Here is an 8,765-nt window from a genome sequence, read left to right as displayed (position 1 = left end):
GCCCCCCACCCTGGGGCTGGGGGCTGGCTGTGCCCCCTGCCATATTGGTGCCTGGGCACAGGCTGGGCCCAGTGGTTTGTGGTTCATAAGCCCTCAGTGCACCTGCCCCAGGGGGGCCTGTCCCTGCTGTGGGGAGCTGCGCTGTGGAGTGGCAGGAAACGGCCCCTGGCCTCCCCCTGGCACCCAGCGGCCCCGAAGCTTGCTGTGCACCCGGTGCTCTGCCCCAGCACCCTCCTTGGCTTGCCTCTTCCTGCGTCTTGGGCAGAGGCTTTGAGTGATGCAGCCTTTATGCTGTTGTTACCACATGTAGTAATGAAGTCTGTGGAGCAGCTGCTGGTCTGTGAACTGGCTGATCATTCTATCTGCCTTCCCCCTTTACGGGTGGGGTGGGTCTGGACTGGGGCAAGGCTTGGGAGTGTCCCTGAGGCCTGGAGTGTGTGTGTGTATGGATCCCTTGACACCATGTGCTGCTCTCGAGGATCAGGCCCTGCGAGAGAAATGTACAGCCCCACAGGGATGAAGCTGCCTTGTGCTGCCAGAGGAGGCAAAGCCCTGAGCTGCTGAAGCCTCGGCAGGCCAGGCTGCATGTGAGCAGCGTGGCTGTGGCCAGCAAGGTGCCCTGGGGAGCATCAGTACCTCCCGTGTGGTTTGCAGAGGTGGAAGCAGGACTGGCCCCAGATGGGAGGGTGTGCACCGGCGAGGCTGGGAGCTGGCTGTGGCATGTGCCTGGCACGGGAAAAGGCCCTGGCAGTCAGATATGCGTGTGTGGGCAGAGGCAGCGCTGGACATGGTCTGTGTCAGGTGATGGTGGAGGATAGGATCATCAGCTGAGTGCTGGGGAATGGTTCCTGGAGTCTCTTTCTGATGAGGACGAGAGTTGCTTCATTTGTGCTCTTCCCTTCTCCTGTTGTGCTTCAGCTATGGCTGTTGTTCTAGGCTGTAACTTCTTTCCTTCTAACTGCTGCGGCATTCCCCAAGAAAACTTTTAATCTGCATTTTCTTGCCTAACCCTGCCTATCCTGGGATTAAAGCTGGTGATAAGAGCATAGCTCTATCGTTATTGCCAGCCCAGCTCTCTGCACCTGCTTACATCCCTCTTACTGCGAGTGCCCTTGCTTTGGAGGATGACAGTAAGTCACACCAGATTCCTCCACAGCTCTGACAGCCAGAGCAAGGGGCTGAGGCTGAGCCCATGGCCTTACTTTGGGAGCAAAGCCCCATGTGTTACTTCTTTTACGGCTGTTTTACGGTCAGTGATGCTGGGATGTGTGACCCTGATGGATACAGGTGTGTCAGCAGAAGCCTCTAGTGCAGAAGGGTTGTGGTGAAAGCAATCCAAGGGAAGTATGGAATAGTCTACAGCTGTGACAATGAATTTGTTAGCTTAGCGAAGGCCGTGCTAGCAGGATTTCACTGGAATTGTGTTTTAATCTCAGTAGAGTGTTTTAAGTGTTAACTTCTTCCTCTGCTGGCAGCACAGGTCAGGAAAGGGCAGTGCTTGAGACTACCTTCACCTGTTCTGCTGGCCATGGGCTCTGGTGGTGTCTTTTGGCTGCTTTCCATAAGCCTGCTCTGCTGGCTCAACCCTCGGCAGTGTAAAGAGAAAGGAGTCAGTCACTACGCTGGGTGAGACATTGGTCTGTTCAATGCAGTATTACCCAGGGCCAGTTTGTACAGCTGCACGTGAGGTGAAGCATCCCAATGCTGAGATGCCTTTTCAGGGACCTGGCAGCAGGCACCTTGCAGGTGCCTCTGGGACTCTCAGCGAGGCCAAGGAGACAGTTCACCTTGCACTTCCAGTATTTTGGCTCTGTAAGGCCACTTAAGGAAAATTAGACATTTTGCCCTCAAGGATACATCCTCCCTGAGACTCTGCTCTCGTCTTCTCTCTCTTCCCTGTGTAGTAAGGTTCATTCAAAGAACCACAGACAGATTTAGGTTGGAAGGGACCTCTGGATGTCTCTAGTCCAACTGACCTCCTGCTCACAGCAGAGCTGACTTGAGACCATGTTGTTCAGGGCTTTGTCCAGTTGAATTTTGAGGACCTCCAGGGCCAGGGAGTCCATGGCTCATTCCCAGGCTGCGGCACTCTCCTTTGGAGAGTCACCTGCTATGCCTGCAGCTTTCCTCTCCAGCTGGCTGAGGCTGCTTGGGGGAAGTGTCCAGGACTTTGTGTTAGGTGGTCTGACACCCTTCTGCAGCATTGGGCAACGGGTAGAGACCTGGGGGCCATCTGTTTTTGGCCACTTCCAGGTCTACTGTCTATTTCTGTCTTTTAATTAGTGTCTTAATGTCATTAGAGCAGTTTCAATAGACACTGCTCGAGCATGCCATGCACCTCCATGCTTTTTTGTTGTGCATCAGATAGTACTCCCAAAGCTTTTTTACCCACCCACCCCCTTCCCCTGTGTATAACACTATATTGGCAGATGTTGTCATGTGGTGAGTGGTGAGCCTTGGAAGAAATATTGCTTATTCATGCTATAGACACAAAGCTGTACAAGCGGCAGGAGAGTTTTCTCTCTGACTTGGTCTCCGAGTGGAGTTGGCTCTTGAAGCTGAATTGCCCTCCAGACACCAGGCAGTGCTGCTAAGACCTCTGTCTTAACACGTGTAAACAAAAGCAAGTTGTGTTAGAGTGTACCTAGAGTTGTTGCTTCTTTCTCTGTTGCAAAGCCTTGACACTTAGTGCTTGGGGGGATCCTGGTCTTACAAAAAGATGTGAGAGTATCCAAGCAGTTTCAAACTGCTGCCAGGATGGCATTCTGGATGGATGAGCATGCTCCTGTTGGTTGTCTTAAGAGTTTACCACTAGTACAGAGGTGTTGGGTTAGCAGCAAATAATGCTGAGATCCGAGGAATGTTAAGTACCTTTGAAGTGTTGCAGGGAAGTCTCCTGGTAAACCTAATTCCAGACAATTCTGCAAGAAGATTTCTGAAATTTGTCCTTCCTCTTGCACTTTCTTGAAGCTGAGATGAAGTTTCTGGAATGCAAGCTCAAAAATCTAGTTTGGTTGTTCCTGCCTTTGAGGAATTAACAGGAAACTCGTAGTGCCGTTTTGCAGCACCATCTGCTCTGTGTTGGAGGGTTCAGGCTTTCTTGATTCTGGGTGACTGCTGTACTAAGTTTGAGGCCTGCACCCTAAGCTGGTGCTCCCGCTGTAGAAAAATCTAGCGGTGGTCTTGGTACCTCTTGGCTTTGGGACTGTTAGAAAACCATTGCTGGAGTCTTGAGGCTGCTGGTGATGTTCTGGGAAGGACCTTCTTTTCCCCATCTACCAGTTCCTGTTGTGTAGACAGTTCCAGTCACATGTGAAGACAGGCCTGAAGGGGACATGGTTATAGCTACTGCTATTTGCACTCTAATTGAGAGAGCCAATAATACATTTGGAGATGAGAAGAGACAGCTGTTCACCAAGCCCTGCCTGCAAAGCACAAGCTGAAGAACTTGACCAGTGACATCTGCAGTAGCTATAGCTGACTTGGAAAGAGTCACTGAATGCTGTTGTAAAATCTCTGAGTCACAGAGGGTTTACATATCCCTGGGTCAGTTGTTTAAGTAATCATCTATAGTGTTAATCTGGAAATAGCTGTTTCTGAGTTTGTCCAACTTTGACTTGCAGCTTTTCGAGTCCTCATGTGCATTTGTCTGTATCTCTGAAGAGTCCTCTGCTGTAGATCTTCTTACCTTGTGTTTTTTTTGAGATGGGTCATGTCTCCCCATTTCTTTTCAATGAACAAAATAGGTTTATCACTGGAAGGTGTTTTCTGAACCGTGGTTGATTCTTAAAGCAGTGGTATTCTTGCATTACTGTGTCAGACATTTATTTTTTTTTATTTGAAACATCTCAGCTCTTCCAGTATCTGTCATCAAGTGTAGACACTAGCCAAGAATGAGACAGTGATGGTCTAATGTGGTACTGTGTGCAAGCAGCACTGTACTGAATGTCACCAATGGGCTTCATGCTCTTTGAAGACTGAGTTTGGGCTGCCAGGTGGGAGCTCAGAGAGCTGCCTCTCCAAAAACACTAGTGAATAACAATATCCTTTCTGCTCCTTTCTGGAGAACTTTGACTGGACTGAAACCTGGTCCTTAGCAGTGTGCTTAGTTTACTGGTGATTCTTCATAAATTAATTTGCTTTAAAATGAGCTAACCAATCTGTAATAAATGTTTGCAGTGCTTGAATCTGGAAAGCTATCAACTGCCCAGATAAACTCAGATAAGTCACAGCAATGAAGTTAGCTTTTTGCCATATTTGTCACTCAAGGTATAATATTGTTAATGAAGATCTGTTGACTGAAACCAATCTGATAGGACATGATACTATTTTCTTAATGTTTTATTGATAGAACTGTGTATTGACCACTGTTGATTTTGTCGAGAAATACCAGGTTGGGTGTTACTGTTTATTCTAAAATTTGGCACAAAAGCCAGGAGCTTCCTCCAGAGCTCTGCTCAGGTCTTACAGAACTCGTAGGTAGGAATTAGCAGGAATGTTGATTTAAGTGTCTTAATTTTTGTAGTTATTAGTTAATGCTTTTCATATTTCAAATGATCTCTAATAGCAAAAAAGATAAATCCTTCAGCCTTCAAAAGTCTTGAAAATCTGAATCCATATCCATGAACAAAAGTCTAGGACAGGTACCCAAGCAGTTGCTATTCCTTTGCTAGAGGAAAGCAGTAACTGCGTGGCTGTGCTCTTTCATGGGCAGTAGAGACTTCTGAGGTATTGACTTCAACGTGAGGGAGTAACAACAGTATTTTTTTCTTACTGTCTGATTTTAATTAAATGTTTGATGGTAGCTCCTCATTTTTGTAGGTAGGCCACTTATTCCCCTGCTAATAGTTATCTGAGGACACCAACATATGGAGGATCTGTGCAGTTACAGCACCACTGATGTCTTTAATAAGCTAGTCCCAGGTAGTCACTTGGTGTACTTGAGTGTCCTGGCAGAGATATCTCACTCTCAGCTTCCAGGTCTGAGAGGAGATCCATGTGTCCCCTCTTTGGCAGAAAGTGCAGGGCAGGTCTGGTAGTCACACATGTTTGATTTGGTGGTCAATGTTGTGTTCTATGCCAGTCCTGCACACTCAGGGAGGATCCTCAGCCGTCCCATCACTTCTTTGGAAACTCTTGCATGCTACCTGAGAAGCACTCTGCTTCAGACTGTTGTGCAGGGGACTTCACTCCTTGAACTTGATCTTCCCTGGAATATCTGTTACTGAATACTCTGGAGAGGATGGTGCTGAGTCCTAAGTAAGGAGTTTCCAAATTCCAACAGAGCAGTCGTATCTGCTGTAACGTGCAGGATTTCAGAACGCTGCTTCCTCTTTGTTTGGCCGAGTCATGTTCCAGCATACTCTCCTCACTGCTAGGTATGTGGCTGGAAAAGAGAAGGATTTCAAGAAGACCAGGGGCCAGAGCCAGGTGACTGAGCTGTGCATTAGATGGTCCTGGAATAAAAAAAGATGATGACTTGTGGTGGATCATTTCAGCATCTGCCAAAAACAATAAACTATTTTTCTGCTGTTGGAGAAACTGGGAAGAGACTTTACCAGAGGTAAAGTGCATGTTCAGTTGGCAGCTTAACTCACTGAAGCTCAGCAGAAGGCCCAGATGAATCTGAACGCCTGGGGCAAACAGAAGAAGTAGCGGTTTTTACCCTGCTGCAGCTGGGCAGCTCTAATTTCCTCAGGTTGAGTTTGACTTCAGAGCAACCCACAGAGCTGGAAAGCATCGTTCTCTCCAGTTATGAGGGCTGCCCTCTTCATCCTCATCAGCTAGTGGTTGAAAGCCACTGTAAAGACTTCATTGTCAGGGAAACAGAATTGCAGTGATGGGCAGGGACATTCCTTGCTTCCCCACTCAAACTGCTTGTCAGCATTACCTCCTTGGGTCCAGCCTCAACTCGAACTCCATCAGCTTTTCCAGATTCTTATAAATACATCAAAAGTCAGCACTCATCTGCTCCGTATCGCCTTGTCACGGAGCTCTGCTGCAGCAGGTTTAAAATAAACAAAAGGAAAATACTTTTAAAAAATAAATGTTAGGCTGCAGAACATATTGCCACTGGCATTTTTGGAGGCCCAAAGTATAAATTGGTTCAAAGGGGGATTAGGCAGATTCATGGTGGATTTGCCCAGTACAGACTCCTAACAGTGACAGTCTCGGTGCAACTCAAGCCAAGCAGTTCTTCAGCAGCTGATTGCCGCTTGATCAGAGGATGTGCTGAAGAGGAACGTCCTGTTAGTTGTGTTTCTTATACTGTCTCCCCAGGTATCCATTCTTGGTGTGAATAGGAACAGGATATTCGAATACATGGTCCTTTCATTTGACTGACTGCAGCAGTCCTTAGCTTTGCACATCCTAAGAAGAAGTTTTGAGTCGTTCACCAGAACGTGTGAGCTGTTCTGCTGGAGGGTTTCATACAGAGCTGGTGAAAGTGGACAGGACCTTGAATGCACAGGGCAAGCACTGTGCTTCCAACCAGAACGTGCAAATGAGTGGTCTTACTGTGGACTCTTGGGTCTGCAGAAAGGCCTGCATATCTGTCCTAACCACATACCAGTAGTTTGGAGTTGACTTAATCTGCAGAATACTTGTTCTCTTTAAGATCATTTTGTTGGTCAATGTTGTTGCCATTAAGTTTGTCAGAGTCTTGTCTTGCATTGTAATGCTCTTGCGCCCAAAGCTTGAAAGCAATGTTAAGGTATGCATTATTGAAACCAGATGCTTTTGGTCTATTTGTAGAGCACGTGAGTAGCATGGCAAGTTCATAGATTAATTTTTGCTTGCATTATCCTCTGGGAGGGAATGCCCAAATGGATTTCTTATGCTCCAAAATTGTTCCCAGGGTCTATTTCTACCAAGCAAAGGCTAGGCCAGCTGAAAGTGGCAAATACTGTAGGGGTGTCACCTCTGTGGTTCATTGCAGACTCGTGCAAAGTGTCTGAAAGTGAATTTGAGGAGTATGTTAGTCCTGTTAAGTATACCTATAAATAAACTTTTCTTATTCATCTGAGTGGCTTGACCTTTCTGCTGCTTATTGTTGTAAGGTCTGCTGTCCATCTGGAAATCTGGGTGGGGGACATCTTTGAGAAGGAGGCATTGTTTGTATTCTGAACAGCAGAAAAAATGTGTTTATCATCTTGGGAGGGTTCTCACTTGCTTCAAATCCTTAGGACCTTTCTTTCAGATGTCTTTATTTCTATTTCACTTTGTTCTTCTTTCTGTCAGCCACCCTAAAACACATATTAGATCCTGTATTGCCCTGGAATTGGCTCATTCTAGAAGCTTCGTCCTCTGTAACTAAAGAAAGTGAACGGAATCACCAGTCTTTAGTGGTGAGCATCTCTGAAGATTACATCTTCTGTAGTTTCTGTTTGTGATTGTGGGAACAGTGCTTATCTGCCACTGTGAAACAGCAAATGTCACTGTGTGTTTAGATAAAATAAGGAGGCAATGACTTTGAACTCCAGCTGTAGGGTATGATTCCCTAAACTCCTGCTTAAATGAGTTTCAGAAGTTGGGTGCATTCTGTGTCCAAATATGTCCTGTTTAGTTCTGAGTAAACCATTTGTGAGTGAGACTTGGTTATCCTTTCAGAGGGAAGGATATAAAGAAAGAATTAATCAGCCATCACCAGTGAAATTATTTCAGGCTTTCTCCTTCATTGATATAGATGAGTTATGCCCATAGTAAGCCCCAATAGACAGGAATACTGAATCTTCTGCTTCAGGGCTTAAAACAGTGCCAAATTCAGAATTAGAATGACTCTAATGGGGGGGATAGGTTGGTGCCACATCTTTTGATTCTAGTGCCTTCCTTGTAGTGTCTACTTACAGCCTGTTCTGGGGACATGATGCTACTTCAAGTCTTACTCTGCCTCATCACTTGTAGACTCCAGCTCCTTCTCCCTTTCCCTCTTCAGGTTTGTCAACCATTATCTCTTTGTGGGGGTATAATTCATTTTTAGCCAATATTTGTATAAATGCTTACTCGCCTCATCTCAAAAGTCTTGCCCTTTCTGTCTTATGATAATGTCAACCATGAGGAGCTGGGCTGTAACTTTGTCCCTCTGATGTTAGCAGTCAGCATCACATCGTCCTGTGCAAGTGCACTGTCTGTGCCCTGCAAAGTCGTGCTGGTCTTTTTTCCTGACTCCACATTGCATGCTCGTGTCTTCTTTGCTACTTGTTCTTCCTCTTATGCCTGCTTTTAACATCATGGGCTTTACCACCTTTCTTCTTGCCTCTCTCCAGAATTCCTCCTAGTTCTAACTTAAGCTTTTCCAATTGTTCTGTGTCTGAGTATTAGCCCACGTAGTTTTGGGGCTATGCTGCAGCTGTAGTTATACTGTAACATGGTGTATATCTGTCCTCTGACAAAAGTCATGCATCTTGTCATCCTGTATCTTGTTCAAGGCACAGGCTACAGAGCTATAAAGGAGTTCTTTCTGCCTCTGTGTTTAAGAGAAAAGATATTTTAAAAATAAAAGATGTGTTAGCTCCATGAGAACAGATCAGGAGAAAGGACAGACCAGATTTTTTGGGTCTGGTGAGATAGAGAGGAAGGCAGGGAAGGGTACCCCCTTCCCACCATAGAAGTACCCTTACACACCACAGAATAGCTGTGTGAAGCCTCCTGAATTGGTACTCGAGTCATTTCTGACACCCCACTGTGTCATTTAGCTTAAGCAAGTCTGTTTGCCATGCTGTGGTGAGGTGTGTGGAGGCTGTAGAGTTCCCAAAGGTCTGCTATAC

This window comes from Aptenodytes forsteri, unplaced genomic scaffold, assembly GCF_000699145.1.
Source record: "Aptenodytes forsteri isolate BGI_AS27 unplaced genomic scaffold, ASM69914v1 Scaffold265, whole genome shotgun sequence".
NCBI classification, from domain to species: domain Eukaryota; kingdom Metazoa; phylum Chordata; class Aves; order Sphenisciformes; family Spheniscidae; genus Aptenodytes; species Aptenodytes forsteri.
The sequence above is the reverse complement of the archived record's forward strand: the minus strand, read 5'-3'. Positions refer to the sequence as shown.